General features: G+C 35.5%; 1 non-coding gene across 1 annotated transcript; it reads right to left on the reverse strand.

Moving 5' to 3' along the window:
* Positions 1 to 16,490: 16,490 nt before the first annotated feature.
* Positions 16,491 to 16,597, reverse strand: LOC141620864 (small nucleolar RNA R71). Its single transcript, XR_012532054.1, has one exon. It is a non-coding gene; the product is annotated as a small nucleolar RNA R71 (small nucleolar RNA).
* Positions 16,598 to 20,751: the final 4,154 nt, after the last annotated feature.

Raw genomic sequence — 20,751 nt, forward strand, 5'->3', positions numbered from 1 at the left:
TTTGTGAAACAATTGAGATAAGAATGAATGGTTGATTATAATTATAATATGTTGTGAATTATAATTATATGACGCATTTTATTTAGGTGATCAAGTATCATTAGTCAATTTGTTATATGTAATTTAATTAATTTATGAAATGATATTTATTTGATAAATATACATTAAATTAATTAATAACATATAACATACTACATGTGACATATTTTGTGACAAGTGACAAATTGACAAAATAAAATGGGAGTCCATTTTATACATATGGACCGAAATATTATAGGTTGTGGAGGATAATGGGTGATTTATTTTAATGGTTAAAATTATTATAATCATACCTATTGATACATAGCCTTACACCTACAATATTGAGAAGAGCAAAAAGGAAAAGAAAAGATGCCATCCTTGGCCTCTTCTACCCGGCTCCCTCCTCTCTTTATGAGAGAATTTTGTTCTCTTTTCATTACACTATTCACTCTATATGCATTCATTCTCTCATTCTCTCTAACTCTCTCTAAAACAAGTTTTTAGAAACATGATGTTGTTCATCTAATATCATAAAAATCTAAGATTACTAGTGTAGTAATAGTGATAATATTAGAATTAATTTTAAGGGTACTATTATATTAATCTAGTTAATTAATATACTAGTTTAAGAGATTAGTCTTGGGTGTAATCAAAGGAGGATCTCTATATTGGGATTTTGGAGGATCATCCAACATATTATAGCTCAAGAACAAATAAGTAAGGTGACCTTATTTGTGCCCTTAATTTCGACCACTCTACAATGTAAGGGACATTGTTTTTCCTTATTAATCTCTTATTTTGTTATGCATGCACTAGATCTAAAGAACACATATTAAGAAGTTAATTAATTCACTATTAGAAGAGTCTAATAATAGGTATATGAACCTAACAAAAACATCACAACTTATATCAAAATAACAAAGTTGAGATTGAAACATAAAAGATAGGGATAGTAATTTACCTACTGGAATAACTTTTCCAGCTTTTATATCGCCAAGGTACTTTGGACAATTTATCTTCCAATGCCCAACGCCATTACAATAGAGGCATTTGTCCCCGGACGGGTCACCCTTCTTGGGCTTAGAGGAGCTAGCTTCACAAGCCTTTCCTTTGTTCTTGTAGGGAGTTTGCTTCTTTCCCTTATTGCCACCTTTCTTGAAATTTCCTTTGCTCTTATGATTAATGTTGAGCACATCCTTGGTGGTGCTAACACTTAGCCCCATGTCCCTCTCGGCTTGCACAAGCAATTTGTGCAATTCATCGAGGGAAACTTTCAAGTTTTGCATATTAAAATTCACCCTGAATTGAACGTATGCCTTAACCTTGTTCAAGGAATGAAGAATTCGATCAATGATGAGTTCCTCGGGAATTTCCACCTTTTGCATTTTTAAGGTCTCAACATGGTCCATCAACTTGAGCACATGAGGGCTAACTTTTTGGCCCTCCTTAATGTTGAGATCAAAGAATGCGGACGCCGCTTCATATTGAATGATCCTCGGAGCTTGTGAAAACATGGTCACAAGTTTCGTATAGATCTCATAGGCGGTGCTAATCTTTATAGCACTCCTTTGGAGTTCGGCCTCCATAGAAAAGATCAACACATTTTTTATTGCGGCCAACTCCTTTTGGTAAGTCTCATAGGCTAGCCTAGCGGCGGGGGTAGACCTAGCGTTAGGTGCGGCGGGAGAGGCCTCGGTAAGGTAACGAAGCTTGTCGTCACCCTCCGCGGTCAAGCGAAGTTATTGCGCGTCCTAATCGGCGAAATTGGACCCATTCTTTTCTAATTTACAACGATCCATGAAGGATCGGAGCCATGAAACATTGGTGAGAGTGTTTGAGCTAGTGGTCGCGGATGAAATTGGAGTTGCATTTCAATTGAGAAAATAATTTCCACTACAAAATAGGAAGTGAAGGAATTAATAAACATCTATCGTTTTAATAATACTAGTAAATATTTTAAACACGTTTTAAGCATTTATATAGTGATCTCTACCAAACTATTATAAATGATCCCGAGATCCAAATTCATATTATCTCGGGCACGGTGAGCCGATTCATCCCTTATCAATATAACGCGGTGGATTAACTCTTTAATCGATTCTACTTCTAGAATTCTCGGTCGATAAAATTACTCTAATATTTATCTTTAGACCGGAACACATGCGACTACGGTCACGAATCTTTCCGTTGAGCTCAATCCAAATTTCGATGTAATAACATTTTAGTACCTACTTACCCAACGTAACAAGTTTAGCACCCCGGTGAGCCGAGCCTACTTCCTTATGAAATTGGGACTCATGGTTCTACTATTTGGTAAGGCTAATTCTCAATTATTATTAAGTGAGAGGTCATGTCAATTTATTATCTATCTCATTTTAAGTGAACCAAAGCAGTGAACTACGATAATTATAATTGACACGGTCGATGACTCGATAAAAAAATATGCATGTGTAGTTATGGCGATTTGGCTATGCATGCAAACATATAAAACAAATGCAAAGCATAAAGATAAAATCCTAGTATGGCCTTCCTAAAATAGTAAATCAAATAAACTATTTACAAATTCGGAAACCAAATCCTTTGGTCCCTTGAACTTCATTTGGCACGCACTCCAATGCAACACCGTCTTTGTCGGATCACCTTCTCGAATTGCACCGTTTTCAAGGAACTCCGAAAAAAATAAATTACATAGCTTTTCTACTTTATACATTATAAAAAGAAAAACAAAATAAAATAAAAGTGATACGAGATCACATTAATTACAACCAAATCGATATCCCCATTCATTTCGGGAAATACCAATTAAAACTAAGGCCATACTAAGTACAAATTACATAATTCGAAATTATATAAAAATATGACAATCATACTAAAAATGCAGCATTAATATATGTATGAAACATGCCATGTGATGTGCCAAATCGCCTTATTTAAGTTAATATAGTATATTTGGTCCGGTTTTATGGATTATTGTGACAATTAACCTTTTAAAATCACACAATATTACATAAATCAAATCTATGTCCAAGTTAATTAACCCAACCTTCTTAGGACTCAAAAATTTAGTCTTCACTAAATATTTGACAATAATTCAACTTGATATTTTATTATTGCTCTTTAAACACTATTATTCTTAATAATAAAAAAATAATTCCCAAAAAGTCATAAAAATTCGAAAATTTCAAAATCAAAATTTTGTATATTCTAGAAAATCTCCAACATTCCAAAATTTTAATAAAATTTGCCCTTGGATTATTTTATTTTATTTCACAAATAAATCGTATAAAACATAATTTTAACCCTTTAATTCAAAATTAAACATAAAATTATGCAATAAATCAAAATTAAAAATTTGAATATTCTAAATAAGTTTCTTGAACCTGGAAATTGACAAATTTTAAGCCCAAAATCGAATTTTCATATAAATGATTATTAAAGTTGATATTTATCAATTTATATATCATAAAAATCAATAACCAATTAAATCATACGAAATTTAACATGCAACTTTAGATCTGATGTTCATATCATATATTCAACATTGGGAAAAATTTCATGCCATAAAATTCATTTTAGCTATTTTTGACAAAATAGTCACTATTTATGTGATTTTTACATCTAAAAATCATAAATCATACAAAATAAAACCATTTTATCTCAAAATTTACATACAGTGTGTAAATATTGCATGTGACAACATACTAAAATTTCATGGACAGAATCGAAGTCTAACCATTTTTAACCAAAATACCTCTATTTAATCAATTTTTAACATGTAAAAATCATAAAACATGCAATATAAAACCATTATATACGAAATTTTACATAGAATGTGTAAAATATGCATGTTAGGTTATGTAAAAATTTCATGGTCAGAATCATAGTCTAGCTAATTTTAGTAATTTAAGTGACATTTTATACAATAAAATGTAATAAAAATACTAAAAATCATATTAAAGAGCAATAAAATACCATAAATCATTAAAATGACCTAAAATCAATTTAGGCCCATAATGTTTAACATGCAAAAATTTCGTGGCCTATATCATCATATATCACAAAATTTTAGTTTTATATGTTAACATTTTAAATCGGAAACACAATAACCGATTATGCATGCAACAACTCTTGCTCTGATACCAATTGTAAGATTCATTAATCTCTTATTAGACACTTCTAATAACTATGTGTTTATTAGTTAAGTCATAAACTAAAAGGAACTTATGCATGCATAACAAAAATACAAAGTAAGAAGGAAAAATCGATTATTCCTACAATGAGGGCCGAATACTTTATACTAATTGGTCTCCTATCAAATTAGTCTTCTTAAAGAAAAGTCCAAATGCCTAACAAAACCCTAGATCCAATAATTGGATCTACTTCTTAAGGATTTATACCAAGGAAACACCCTTAATAGAAGTACTAATTTAGTTACTAGAAATTAGTATTTGTGTCCTTAAATAATTACTAATATTATGAGATTACTAGTTCTAGTAATAGAGGAATAATATTAGAGATTTGTGAGAGTTTTACTTCATAAGCCTTCTAAACCAAGTTAGAGAGAATATGCAAATTATCAATATATTTTGGTAAGAATGAATTAGAATGACAAAGAAGAGAAAAACTCTCCTTTTTTCATATGGGTGGTCGGGTAGCTTAAGGTAAGAGTGCCCAATGCATGCACAAAGTTGTTCTTCTCAAGTCACATAGTGTAGGACTAGGTTTAGGTCTATAAAGGACATAATCATTATGCCTAATTCTCAATTAGAGCACCAATTAAATCCTAAACCTACCCTATCCCTCCATTTACACGGCACACCCACATGAAATGGGTCCATTTTAAGTTTGTCAAATGTCAATTTGTATAGTGTGACATATTGGACATGTTACTAGACATGTTGTTTAATAATGCATTTTTAACTTATTAAAAAATCATCATATAAACAAAATAAATCACATACAAAAATTAACTAGTAATTCACAATTACAAGTACTTAAAATGGGTCATAGAATTATAAATCACAGCAACTTGTATTTATAATAAACCATTCATTCTTATTTTAATTGTTTCAAAAACAATAAACAAAACTAAGTAATAAAACAATTTAAATTACTTAGTCCGAATCTTATTTAATCGAATTACAACAAGATACGTAATCTCACTCACAAAATCATTTGTTCAATTTTAAGGAATTAATTAACTTGTATCATCATACAATTAATTAATTAATCAATTACGAGTGTTACCCTAGAGGTATGACCTTAAGGGATCAACTGATCACCACCGTCATACGACAGTAATGTCAAACTCTAGTCAGCCAATCATTACCGATTAATGTGGATCAGTTGACAATAAAATATTACTTTCCCTCAGCATTCTTAATATGAGATTTAAACATGTGATCGCATTATTGTCGAGGACATATACTCCAACACCTATAACCCCTCTTCCTTTCTTTATTTCGCCTCCTACCTTCATTTTACTCTAGTTCTTCAAATTTTCTCTCTCTCAAAATACTTAGGTGATTCTTGGTTGTAGTTGGTCTTCGATTTCCTCTTGCCTTGTTCAAATCTCTAATTAAGGAAATGTATCTAATCAAATTTCTTAACTTTTAATTCAATCAATGGAAGAACATGCCCTCTAATCTGAATTTTACTCTTGTAATCCAAAGTTTTTATACTTCTATATGGGTATTTTGGTCATATTTGCTCTTAAACATCGCCTCTGTATGCTCTAGAACGGTTTTTATGCTCGAAATCATCCATCTTATGTTAAAAATTTCTCTAGGGTTTACTTCAAAATCTTGAGTTTTGGTCACCTAGATTGCCCCTAGGATGTTCGTTGTGAGTTAACTGATGGTAGCAATGTGTCACTTGATTTGTATGTCATGTCTTTTGTGAGAAAAATCCGTCTTAAAACTTCGTCTTAAAAGTGTATAACTCGAAAAATAGTCCTTAAATCCTTGTTGAATTCATCTTTTTGCAGCGTTCCGACAGCAAAAGCCCCAGCTAAGAAGCGGACTCGCGCCAATGTTAACTTGGAAACTGGCCAATCTAGCCAGGAACCCATTGTTCCTCCGGTGGACGATTATCCATCGGTAATTTTCTCTGACTTCAAGCAACAGACTGCTATTGTGGCCTTAATGGGTCGGACCATGAGTCCGACTTGTTGTGTGGACCCTGATATCTTGGATACCTTGGGGGTTAAAGGGGATATCATTCACATTTTTGAGATTTTGGGAATGGAGGGACTCTAGCATCTTCGAAAGAAGTTCTACCCATATCTAACATTGGCGTTTCTGAGCTCCTTTGTGTGTGATGTAGAGGGGAAAACCGTTTCTTTCCGCCTCATGAACGAGGACCATAGCTTGACACTTGATGAGTTTGGTAACCACCTTGGGCTAGAGCTTGAGAAGAAGGGGTACTTGACTGATGTAGCGAAGAACAGTGGGGCACCTCACTACCTACCTTACCTGACTAGGAGACCCGTTCCGAGTGCGAGTGCCATGTTGATTAATGATGTTCAACATGTGTCACTCCGTATGTTCCTTAGGATGATGACTTATCTACTATTTGGGAGGGGGGATGTGAGCAAGATGAACACGCATGAGGTAATGCTGTTAATGTCCTATTTTAACCCTCGTAGGGGGGAGCCTTTTTACTATAGTGCTCCCGGGGTCGTATACTCTAGTTTGGATCTTATGGCGCGGTCTTCGAGCCGCTACCTTACTTGTGGGGCCATAGTGACCCGCTTGGCCCAGAGATTGGCTGACTTCCAGGCTCCACCTGCGTTGGGTACTGGGTTGTTCGAGTTTGCCCCCACGATGGATGAGAGATACAGCTGTCATATTAGGTGGCTTAGGAAGTTGGAGAATGGGTCTTTTGCTTGGAGGGTGTGAGGATCTATGTGGATGGTGCTCCCAGATCCCGAGCACCTTCCCGTGGTGGACCATCTGGCAGAGTATGACCCAGGGAGTGATGAACGTAGACCCGACCCTAAGTCTTACTTGATCGACCACAGAATTTGCTAGACCTACCTGAGCCTATCTCCGTGACGGAGAAGCAGCCGATCACTCCCCAGCCCCGTGAGCATCGTAGAGGGAGAGCAGCTAGGGTGGCCGAGACTGAGACTGAGCCTTCCTTTTCTACACCTAGCTTTTATCCATCGCAGTACTCGCCCTACCCCACCGTCCACGACCCTAGGATGCAGGTTAATCACTTGACTGAGCGGATCTATACTACCTTAGTGCTACGGAACATGTATGAGATGGCCTATAACCAGGGTATAGGGAAGGACTTAGCGCAGCCGGTTTGGTAGAGAGGACCCGGGGTTGACACTGGAGTATTCCATAGTTATGGGGTTCATCCCAACTTTTGGAGACCACCGATAGAGACCGAGTTTGGTTGCCTCGCGGGACCGTGGGGAGCCAACTACGACAGTCAGCTTGGACGTGGCAGAGAGATGGACCGGCGGTGGAGGCTACTCAGCTGAAGGTTATCAAGGAGCGGGAACATCTGGAGCAGGGACATCTAGCACCGGAGGTGTTTAGGAGATGAAGAAGGGTTCGGACATTTGAGTTCCACTTTGTTTTCTAGACTTGTTTCTCTGGAATTGTTGTTGGATATTTGCTAAACCTTTATCGTACTCTTTTATTTTGGGTGTTGTAATTGGCCATAAGGCCACTACTTGTTTCCGTACTGCTATTGAGTCATCTGGATCAGGAACTTTGAGTTGATGTTAGACATCTAGCTATTTGCAGGATCAAACATTGGTGTTATGTTTAGGAGATGCCGAAAATCGCATTCTGCTCTGGAAAATTCGGCCGAGCATGCCGATACTTGGACGAGTATCGCGTACTCGACCGAGTACTCTTTGATACTCGACCGAATATCCGGGCATTGCACCCCTCGTTATTTGAATTTATTATAGAATGCCATTGAGTAACTTCTTTTGATGTGACTCATATTTGAGCACATTTAGTCCCCGAATTAACCTCGTTCCTATGCTTTATAGCACTTATTTGAGTCATTTACTATCTTTAGTTTCCCATTTTGCATATTCTTTGAGGGTTTGTATCCTTGGTAGGAAAGAATTGCTAACCTTGCATTTATGAGGCAAAAAAGAGCTAAATGGATCGCATCTAATGACCAAGCATCAAAGGAAAGACCGACACTAGAGGTCTAAGTAGATAATAAAGTGAAATGGGCAATGATGAAAGGATCCTTGCATCCTCGACATGATCCTTGCCGATTGTTAAGGAGCAAAAGAAGAGAAGCACTCTGTCCAGCAAACCGAGCGGATCAAGCACGATCCGAGCATCTCAGAACACCAGGATCCGAGCGGCTTGTACCCAGGACGAGCGGCTTGAAATGCCAGAACCCGAGCGTCTCCCACAGGATCCGAGTGGATCACAAGGTAGAACAGCCCGTGCCATACCATGGGACGAGTGGATCGAGGCAGGACTAGCAAGGAGGATCCGCTCATTTCCCTCGGGAGTAGCATTTCCTCAACTTTTCTTAGGGTCTTAATAGTCATTTAAGCCCTTAGTACCCCTAATCCTTGTACCTAATCTTTAGTATAAATACCCCTAGTACTACCTAGATTAGAATCATCTCTTAATCAAGTTGTAATCCTCTCTTAATCTCATCTTAATACTCTCAAATTAGTCTTAATTTAGTTGTAATACATTTCTCAATATTAATCACATCTTAATCTCTCCTTAATTTCTCTATTGTTCTTCCTTTATTTTGGGTAATTAGAAGATTATTTGGGTTTATTTGGAGGATTGACAACCTTCCATCAATCATCAAGTACTTCTATTATTCTTTGCTTTATTATTTGGAATCATCTTCATAGGTATAATTCTCTCTTAATCTTGTTTAATTATTGTTAATCACTTTCATTTATTCATCGTGTTTTGCTTTGTTGGTATGATTGACAACCTTATTAGCATGCTAAACTTGATCATGAGTGAGTAGTTTCCTTAGCTAGGGTTAATGGGGAATTAGGGGAAACAAACATGGGGATTGATTCATGCTTAATTTAATATGTTTTCATAATTAATTTGCTTGCTTGGTGTGATTTCAACTTATGCACATGTTATGTTTGATGAAATGCGAGCCTATGAATCCTTGCATTTTTTTGATCCATCACCTATCTCTTCAATGAGGCTTGTAAGCTTATAAACCAACTCGAGCCTCATTAGACCATGCATAGAGTTGAATAGGAAGGATTAAGTCGACTTGTAGGTGTTGTACAATCTAATCGATTCGGCTCTGGGACCCAAACCTTCTTAGGGATTGTAAGATATACACTAACTCAATCCCATGACAACAATAAGTGCTTGCATCTAGTTGAGAACATGTTTGTATGATGAACTCCCATGAATCCCATATGAACCCATGACACCCTAGTGCCTTTAATCAACTGTTTACAACTCCTTTTAATTGCCTTGATTTGCTTTCATTACTTTACTTTCATTTTGTTGATTCGTTTAGATTACATATCACCTCAACCCAAATTGTGACACCCTAAGACATAGCTATTTGCAATTGAGAATCTTACATCAATACCCATCCCTTGGGATCTGACCTTTACCTCTTTACTAAGAGTAGTTTGTGAAGTTATAAATATTTATTTGGTTGGTAGCTTTTTGACGATGATTTTAAACCGAACCAAAATGGTGCCGTTGCCGGGGACGGTGTTAAATTGATTTGATTTTCGTTAATTGTTTTTCGTTGTGTCTTTCTTTACCTTGAGGAAGTCAATCTCGTCAAGGTTGTTCTAATTGTTTTCGAGTTGTTTGATATTTTGCATGACTAGGAGATCACAAGGTAATTTATTACCTATTGATTTCGAGATTGAAATAACCTTAACCAACAATAGAAGAGTTGCTAGAGGTACTTCAAGAGTTGTAGGTATTGGAGAGATTGTGGACATTCAACCAAATAACATTGAGTTTACCAACCCTTTTGCAAGAGAAGGAGAGGATAACCCAATACAAAACCCACCACAAAATCAACCCACAATGCCTAAATTTTCATCACATTCCTGTTAGAAATCTATATCTCATTATTTAACATATTCATATATGTTACATTTAATTTAGTAATAAAATTAAATACAAATCTTATGCATGCAAACATAAGTAAAAATAGAGAAGAAATCGTTTTCTCACCATATGATATTCGGATTAAAAGGGCACAAATGAGTTCTCCTACTCACTTGTTCTTGAGCTCTCCTAATATGGATGAACAAAAGATTCAAGTATAGAATCCCTCCCAAGGAATAATACCTAAGATAACCTCTGAATAAAATTAATATTATTAATACTAGAACAATATTAATTTGAATAAAATTGACCCAAAATATTAATTTTGGTCTCTTAATTTCGGTTAAGAGAATATGAATTTTGGACGTCCTACTTAAGACCCTCTCTTAAGTTTCACATTATCTTAGGATTGCAAGAATCTACAAAACTCAAGACATGTATTGAATACATTCCTTCTAATTGAAGAAGTGTATTTTAGATTCACTTGCTATATGTATATCATCATAATGAAACACAATCCCTAAGAAGATCCAAATAGACTTAAGCATTTCAACTAGTGCAAAACCCTTTGCTACCAATCAAGCTTTGAAATCTCTCTTTATTAGCGCAAAACCCTTTGACACTAATCAAGCCTTTTATTTCGGATTTTCATGGCTCTAAGCCTTGTATTGAGTTGTGACTTAAACACTCTCATGTAAGTCATATGTTCATTATTTTCTAGAAGTAATCAACTTGAATCAAACGATTTCTTTGTAAGTTATAAGCTCTTTACTTTCTTAAAAGTAGCAATTTAATCTCCTAGGTTTTAAAGAAACAACGTCTTACACAAAACGTCTCAGGTAGCCAAGAAAGACCAGTTTCTTGCGACATAACATTCGATATAACATTCTTTGTGGCTCTTAAATAATTTCTCTCACTCTGTCTTCTAGAAATAAACTTGTATTTTAGAAAGACAGCTTCACGAGCCACAAACCCGTTTTACTCGTGATTATAATTAGGAAAAATGAGCATTTGTTTCTTTTGAAAACTTACAAACATGGTACCCTACCATTTCATATCTCATATGACTCGTTTTAGATTTAGTGAAAAAATAATTTAGACAAAATGATAGAATCCCCAAAAGGATCAAGTAACTCAAAGTAACTTGATTGAAGTTCAAACCATATCGAATGGAGTTTGAATTCTTTATCCAACCATACATCATCCCATAATGCGTGCTAAGAGAGATTAATTTGTGATACTATATCACATTTCCTTTGGCTTATATCAAACTCTTCACTTTGATAATCTCATCACGACTAAATCGTGATTCCTCGAACTCTTTGAACTTCTTCAAAGATTTCTCTATTTACCTTATTAAGTGAACACATTAGCGTCAACTTAAATCGTTGGTAAAAGAAAATGATCAACCTATATTGGATCAATGATTTACAACCTCGATCTCCTTTTCAACCAAAAGGCACGAGACATCTTGCTTTGAATACAAGATACGCATATACCATTAACAATCTAATGGTTTCAAGAGTATTCGATAACTCTTTGCGTTTATCATTCTAGAATTTAAGGTTTAATCTTAGGTTATCAATTTGAGTCTTGCATCATCTTTATGATATATCATTCTAGTTTGGTTTAGAATATAATCACCTTGATAATGGGCTAGCCATACATCAAATCATGGTGTATAGTGGTCCCAAAAGTGAAACCTCTTTTGTATCTTAACAAGTATATATTCTTATTTAGAGTTTTTGTACTTAATAGTCATAATTAAGTACAACTATAAACCCAAAACTAGATTGATTACACAATGACTCTATCTCTCGATATTATTTGATGCTAGTCGTCATATTCTAATCATCTTATGTATCGCATACAATGATGAAAACCACCATCGTTTTCTAATATTGACGAAATAGTACTAGCCAAATTTATGTCAATCAAATAAACATTTAAAGAAGAAGGTCCCATTAGATGTCCCACAACTAACTTGTTGATTCTTCAATAATTTGGGGTAGTTTCCTTTTTGGCGTCCAACAATTAAGACAATGGAAATTTTTTTTCCGGTCGGGATTGATAGGTTTAGTATTGCTATTCTCAATAACGTTACTTTTAACATTACCTTGTATCAATTCCATTCTAATTTTACTTCTTAGAACCTTATCCTTTTCTTAACGGTTTAAGAGAATGCTCCCACTCATTTCAATGAGTCTTTGCTTAGAGAAGCAAAATTTAATTTCATGAAGACTACTCTTCATTCGTTCGTTTAGTCTTAAAACTTTCATTGAAGTGGTTGCGGTATTTTGGTCAATTTTGATTTCCAACAAATCTAGTTACCAAAATGATTTAACGTTTCAAAGTACTTAACTCAATTGAGCATATGAGAAATAATTGTAAGTAGATATGTTAGTCAAGAATAAAAAAAAAAACCCTTTTAATCACAAATAACTTCCATCTATACTCTTCACAAGAGATCCTTACAATGGATAATTCAAGGTTTTAGAAGAAAATTTAAATTTTGTCTTTAGTTACGATATTTTAATGGAGATTTGAATAAAAATCGAAATGATATCGTATATGAATTATGGTAAAGAAATAGAACAATATGATAACGGAATAGTGGAAAACTTAACATTTATCGTTTTAATAATACTTGTAAATATAATAACAAGCAAAGCATTTACATAGTGACCTCTACCCAACTATGATAAATGATTCCAAGACCCAAATTCATATTAACTTGGGCACGGTAGGGCCGATTCATCCCTTATCAATATAACTCGGTGGATTAACTCCTTAATCGATTCTACTTTTAGAACTCTTGGTCGATAAAATTACATTAATATTTATCTTTATCCCGGAACACATGCGACTACGGTCACGAATACTTCCGTTGAGCTCAATCCAAATTTCGAATAAATGTGTCCATGATCCAAATCCACATCAACTTGGGCACGGTAGGGCCGATTCATCCCTCATCAACATGAATTCGGTGGATAGACATTTATCACCCACTTCCCCTACGTAACAAGGTTTGTACCCCGGTAGGGCCGAGTGCACTCCCTCATGAAATAGGTTTTCGTGGTTTCTACTTTTTGGTAAGGCTAAGTCTCAATTGTTTATTTAAGCGAGAAGTCATGTCAATTTATTATCTATCACGTTTTAAGCGAACTAAAGCGGTGAACTACGATAATTGTAATTGACACGGTCGATAAACTCGATAAAATGATAATGCATGTTTTAGTTATGGCGATTTAGCGATGCATGCAACATATAAATAAAATGCAAAGCATAAATTAAATCCTAGTTTTAAATAGAAAATCTAATTAACTATTACATATTCGGAAACCAACTCCATTGGTCCCTTGAACTTCGGTTTTGGCACGCATCTCGAGGTAACATCGTCTTTATGTATCGCCTTCTTGAGTGACACCGTCTTCAAGGAACTCCGGAATAAATAAATTACATAACAAATTACATAATTTCCTATTATACATTTGTAATTAAAATAAAATAAATCTATTAAATTACAAAACGGTGATACGAGATCACAATAAATTACAACCGAATCGATATTCCCATACATTTCGGGTAATACCAATTAAAACTAAGGCCATACTAAGTAAAAATTACATAAAATAAAATTACATAAAATAAAATTATGACAATCATAAATAAAATGCAGCATTATAATATGTATGAACATGCCCAATTTTATGCTAAATCGCCTTTAAGGAGCCAATATCGTATATTAAACGGTTTTTACGGATTTGTGTGATTTAACGTTTTATAATCACAATAATTACATAAATTCATATTTATGCACAAGTTAATTACCCTAACCAACTTAGGACTCAAAATTAGTCTCCACTAACTATTTGACTATAATTAACTTATATTTCTTAAAATTGATCATTAATGGACTCAAAATTACAATAAAATGCTATAAACTTCAAATAAATCATAAAAATTTCAAATAAATTCAAAATTTGAAATTTAAACTCTTGAACATTCTGGAAAAATACCATGACACTCATAATGTTCAAAAAACTTAGGTTAAAATTTCGAAAAAAAATTATCGGAAAAACTATGCTGCGGTTTATCGGATTAATCAATTATAATCATAAAAACATGAGAAAAATTATATTCATCAACTTTTCAATTTTAGATCTGAAAAAGATAATAAAATGCAACATGTGACGTTTTTCCTTAGTCATGAAGTATGTTTTAGCAATTATTCACTAATTAAGTCACTATTTATGCTATTTTTCATCAAAAATTCATAAATCATGCTTAAAGACTTCAATATAGCCTATTATTTTACACACATCTTTTTAAATTGCATGTGACAACATACTAAATTTCTATGACCAGATTCGAGATTTATCTCATATTAACCCATTTTTCATTTAAATTCGATTTTTATCATGAAAAATCCATATTTCGAGCATAAGAACTCCAAAAATTATGAAACTTTACAGGTCATCTAAAAATAAAATATGTGAAAACATATCCAAAAACCACTGAAAAAATCGAAGTTTAGCTAATTTTAGTCCGAAAATGACATTTTAATCATAAAATCACATTTTTGATGCCATTATTATATAAGATGAACAATAAAAATCTATAAATTAACTAAAATATCCTAAATACATTTTAGGATCAGAAACTTTAACATTCATAATTTATTTCATGATATATCATAATAACACAAATTTATGAGTTTTATGTGTTAATCGTATAACTCGGAAAAACTATAACCGATTTGCATGCAAACAACCTAAGGCTCATGATACCGCTTGTTAGAAATCTATATCTCATTATTTAACATATTCATATATGTTACATTTAATTTAGTCATAAAATTAAATACAAATCTTATGCATGCAAACATAAGTAAAAATAGAGAAGAAATCGTTTTCTCACCATATGATTTTCGGATTAAAAGGGCACAAATGAGTTCTCCTACTCACTTGTTCTTGAGCTCTCCTAATATGGATGAACAAAGGATTCAAGTATAGAATCCCTCCCAAGGAATAATACCCAAGATAACCTCTTAATAAAATTAATATTATTAATACTAGAACAATATTAATTTGAATAAAATTGACCCAAAATATTAATTTTGGTCTCTTAATTTCGGTTAAGAGAAGATGAATTTTGGAGTGTTTATTTCTCTAGTTTTTCTAGAGAGTTTTTTTTTGTATTTCTTACACTAGAAATATTATGTAAAAGTTTGAATGAATAATAATGGAGAAAAACTCTCCATAAAGCTCTTGGAAAACCGGTTGGAGGAAGAGGTAGAAGCCAATGCATGGGCTTGTTTTTCTACCCAAGAAAAATAGGCATGCAATGCTACAAGTTAGGTTTCATCATTGTGTTTTCCACTTAAATAAAAAACACAATATTATCCTAAACATCCTCCATTATTTCGGCACATATAGATAAAATGGGAGGTCCATTTTATTTTGTCATTTGTCAATTGTGACATTTGTGACATATAACTTGACATGTGAAATTGTAATGTATTTTTAACATATTAAAAATCAACATACTCATAAAATATGTCATATACAAAATCGATTAGTAATTCGTAATTACTTGTACCAAAATGGTTTATTGAATTATAAATCACAACGTCTTGTATTTATAATAAATTACTCATTCAATTTCAATTGTTTCGTAAACAATAATTTAATCTAAGTAACAAGACAATTTGATTACTTAGACCGTATCTAATTTAATCGAATTACAATAAGACACGTTAACTTTACTCACAAAATCATCCGTCAATTTTAAGCAATTTAATTAACCCGTATCGTCATACGATCAATTAAATAATCAATTAAGAGTGTTACCCTTTATGTATGACCTAAGGGGATCAACTAATCACCACCGTCGCACAACAGTAATGCCAAACTCTAGTCAGCCAATCATTACCGATATGTGTGGACCAGTTGACTGTAAAATTATTACATCCCACATGTATTCTTAAAATGAGATTTAAACATGTGATCATCATGATCAACGGTTGTGATCGCATTATTGTCGGAGGACACATATTCCAACAATTCCGTAACAACCAAGGAGAACCTACCAAATGGTACTCCTACACCACCACATTTAACCGGTAATTTCATTGCCAAATCCGCATTCATACAACTAGTTGAGAGAAGTCAATTTGGAGAGATGCCTAGTGAAGACCCTCATTCACATATGGAGACTTTTTGTGACTATTGTGATGCGATTTCTCAAACCGGAGTTACTCAAGACCAAATCCGATGGGTATTATTTCCTTTTTCTTTGATTGGTACCGCAAAGCAACAGTTGAAGAGCCTGGACAAGGCTACCCTTGGTATTGATTCATGGAAGAAGTTAGCACTTGCTTTCTACAAGAAATTCTATCCTCCGGAGAAGACTAACATGTTGAGAGCCCAAATCACCGGGTTCAAGCAATGAGATGAAGAATCATTGTATGAAGCATGGGAGAGATTTAAAGATACTTGTCGTTCTTGTCCACACCATGGACTTAGCGAGTGGTTCCTTGTGCAACAATTTTAGAATGGTCTATATGAAGACTCCCGCAACATTCTCAATATGGGATCCAATGTAATGTTCACCGAAGTTGATGACAATCAAACATGGGCCAAAATCGAAGAGATGGCGGTGCATAATTCTCAATATAGTACGCCTCGGAAGGCCACTAGAGGAGTAAAGCATGAGGGAGATGTCATCACTCAATTGGGTGCTTAACTAAGTGCTCATATTGACACCATCAATTTGAAGTTTGAGAAGGCCATGGCCAAGCTTGATGAAGCTTCCAAATCACCCAAACAATATGTTAATGCTATGGTGGCATCATCCTCAATTCCAAGTGGAGTATCTGAGAGTTGTGGAACTTTGGGACATGAACAAAGTGAATGTAGGGGAACAAGTTAACAAGTGAATGCTTTCCAAGCACACAAAAGTGGCACCCCTTATTCCAACTATTACAATGAGAATACTAAATTCCATCTAAATCTTTCATACAAGAGCCAAAATGTTCAAAACCCTCAACCAACATACACCCCACCTCCAATGAGAAATCAAGCTCAAAGACCCTTTTACAACCAAAGCTAAGGTTATCAAAATCAACCTTCTTACAATCAATCCAATGACCAAAGCTTTGATGTTCAAAAAGCGATCCTCCAAATGCAAAAGAACCAACAATAATTTTTCACCCAAATGCAAAAAGATAGCCAAGCCAAAGACATCACCATCAACAACATACTAGCCCACACCAAGATGCTAGAAACTCAAATGACTCAATTAACATCTTCTAGCTCTCAAAGACAAAAGGGGCAATTACCACCTCAAAGTAATCGCCCAAGACATGAGTCGGTTAGTGCCATCCATTTGAGGAGTGGTACAAGGTATGAAGGGCCGAAGAAGCCAATTGATGGAGATGTTGTGGATGCTAGTGACAAGCAAAGAGTTGTCGAGAACTCTAAGGAAGAAGAAGAACCCACCACCCAAGAAGTTTTAAAGAAGAAGAATGAAGAGAAGGCTAAGGAGAAAGAGCCTATTGTGATTAGACTTCCATTCCCAAGTCGTCAAGCTAAGCCTAAGTTTGATGAACAACTTGGAAAGTTCATGGAGATTGTGAAGAACTTAAAAGTCTCAATCCCATTCACGGAATTGATCAATCATGTTCCGGCCTATTCAAAATACATGAAAGACATTCTTACCAAGAAGAAATCCATCCGGAAGCTAGAGACTATTGCCTTTACCAAAGTGAGTAGTGCTATTCTACAAGGGAGTTCCCCTCCAAAACTCAAAGATCCGAGAAGTTTCCCTATTCCATGCACCATTGGCGACACTACAATCAACAAAGCATTATGTGACCTTGGAGCAAGTGTAAGTGTCATGCCATACTCGGTGTGCAAGAGGCTAGGAATAGGAGAACTCAAGTGCACCAATATTACACTTCAAATGGCGGATCGATCAACAAAGATACCTTTAGGAGTATGGGAAGATGTACCCGTGAGAATTGGCAAATTCTTCATTCCGGTAGACTTTGTTATTGTAGACATGGAGGAGGATTCCAACATTCCTATCATTTTAGGAAGACCTTTCTTTCACACCGCGGGAGCGGTAATTGCTGTGAAACATGAAGAGCTTATACTTGAAGTGGGGGATGAGACAATCACTTTCATCCTTGACAAAACAATGAGAGCTCCCCAACTACATGAGCCATGTTTCATGATTGACCATTATAGCCGAGAAAGTGATGGGAAGAAGTTGGCATCTCAATGCAAAGATCAAACTATGGGTAAAGAATCACCGCCCATATGGAAGAAGAAAGTGGATAATCTTCAAGATGCTCTATCCGAAGAGTAAGGAAATTTCAACAACAATGAGAGCTTGAATTGCTCACCACCAATCATGATAAGAAAGGAAGAAGGCCTCATTGGCCATGACAATAAGAAAGAGGAGTTGGTCTTGTCAACTCATGATACCATTGGGGAGCAAGTTGATGAAGTTTGTGGTCTATGGGATGACGAATTTGAAGGATTAGTCAATCCCTACATCGGCAATGCTATGACCTTAGACCAACGCTTTGGTGATCCTTGTCATCATCTTGACTCAAGTCATCACCATAATAAAGAACACAATGTGCAAAGATCTATGCAAGATCTTTATGATGAGAACAAGCCTTTGACTACTTCTACAAGGTGTTGAGCAACATCAACAACACCTTGGCTTTTCCCCCTTGACGTCTTATCAAAGAACGAGAGTTTGGTGGAGTCCTCCCTAAACCACCATTTGTAAATATTCTAACCCTTTAACTAGCATTTTATTTCATTTATTGCATTTTTGTCACTTTTGGATTTGCAATTTCATACTTTGATCAAGATTTTCATTATGAGAGAAAGTGAGGGAGGTATTTTAATGTGTTTTGATCCGTACTGTTTGATCTAGTGCGGGGATAGCAATTGCCTAGGCTGCCCAACCCTTCGAAGTGCACCCGCAACAATGGACAAAGGAAATGAAGAAAGAATGATACGAGAAATGAAGACCCCCACGGGTGGAACTGAACTCCTGGGTGCAGAGGAGAATCCGAGCGTCCCAGAAGGGAATCCGCTTGAGCTGGCTATGATCCGAGCGTCCTGGCTCTAGGAGGCGGGTCTTGGGAGTGCTGGAATTGAAGAAATGGGTCTGTTGCAAAATCTAAGCATATCACATACAGGATGAGCGTCCCAGGCCATGAGCCGCTCGTCTTGAGAACAATATGCGCGTCCTGGCTGCTTCAAAAATTTAAAGCTCACGCTGTTTATAAATCCGAGCGTCCCCAGGTGAAGCCGAGCGTCCCCAGCAGGAATCCGCTCGTCTTGGCAAAGATCCGCGCGTCCCAGCACGGGTTTAAAATTCTAGAGCACACTGACTGAGGATCCGAGCGTCCCCAGTCCAATCCGCTCGTCCCCTGCTGCTACTTATTGAAAACACGGGATTTAAACCCTCCTTCCCAAATTCATTTCTATCTTTTACAAACACAAACACACACCCTTTCTCCCTCAAAACCCTCAATCCCCTCATCAACAAAACACAAATTCCTCAACCAAATTCACCAAAATCAAAACAAAACTTCCTCAAATCAAGCTTAAACTACTCCTTTATCAACAAAAGACCATCCAAACATCAAAATCCTCACAAATTGAATCGATTTTCTAGGGTTTGAGCACAATTTCGAAAATCCTAAAATTGATTGAGAATTGATTGAAGCTTGAGGAAACAAGGAGCATTCAAGCACAATATTGGTTTGTTGATACAATTTTGAAAAGGAGAACAACATGGCAAGAACAAAAGGTGGAAACAAGGCACCCAAAACCTCAAATTTATCCAAAAGGCAACAAGCGCTTCTAGCCTCAAAGGCTATGGTAGTGCATCAACCAATGGTGGAGATTCAAGAAATTGCTACTCCTATGGTGGAAGCTACACCTACTCCGGTCATAGAACAATTGCAAGATTATCCGGAGGTAACTTTTATAAACGATTCTCATAGGAAAACATTTGTATCCCTTACTAGGAAGACTATTTTGCCTACCAAATTCATATGCCATGATGCCTTAGAAAAGTTGGGTGTGCTTGAAAGAACTACGAAATTTTTCGAGTCTATGAAATTGCTAACCCTCTTTGAGATGGAGGAATTACCCTACCCTTCATTGACCATGGAGTTTGTAAGCTCCTTGAAGGTGACTAAGGTAGAGACTCAGAAAAATGTTGAATTCCGCCTTGAGAACAAGGATAGACGAATGTCTTTGAGTGAGTTTGGCAAAGTGTTTGGTCTTGAAGAACATTTTCATTATGAGAAAAAGCCTTCACAATATGATGCCGCACCCCTTTGGAAAGCGATTACCTGGCGAAAATTTGAGTCTTTCCGGGAGTGTCATGTTCACCATCCGGGTATAAGGGTATGGCACAAGTTTGTGGGCAACACTTTGATTGCAAGAAAAGGCATCAACCACTTTACCGAGCTTGACTTTGTTTACCTTGAGTCTACTATGAATGTCAATGGCAAGTTCACCAAAGAATACAACATCCTTCAACTCTTACTTGATCGGTGGCTTGAAATTGACCATGGAAAAGATGGAGTGGCTTTTATTGTGAATGGAGGATTAGTGACAAGGTTAGCTAAGCATTTTAG

This window comes from Silene latifolia, chromosome 1 (genome assembly GCF_048544455.1).
Source record: "Silene latifolia isolate original U9 population chromosome 1, ASM4854445v1, whole genome shotgun sequence".
Lineage (NCBI taxonomy): Eukaryota > Viridiplantae > Streptophyta > Magnoliopsida > Caryophyllales > Caryophyllaceae > Silene > Silene latifolia.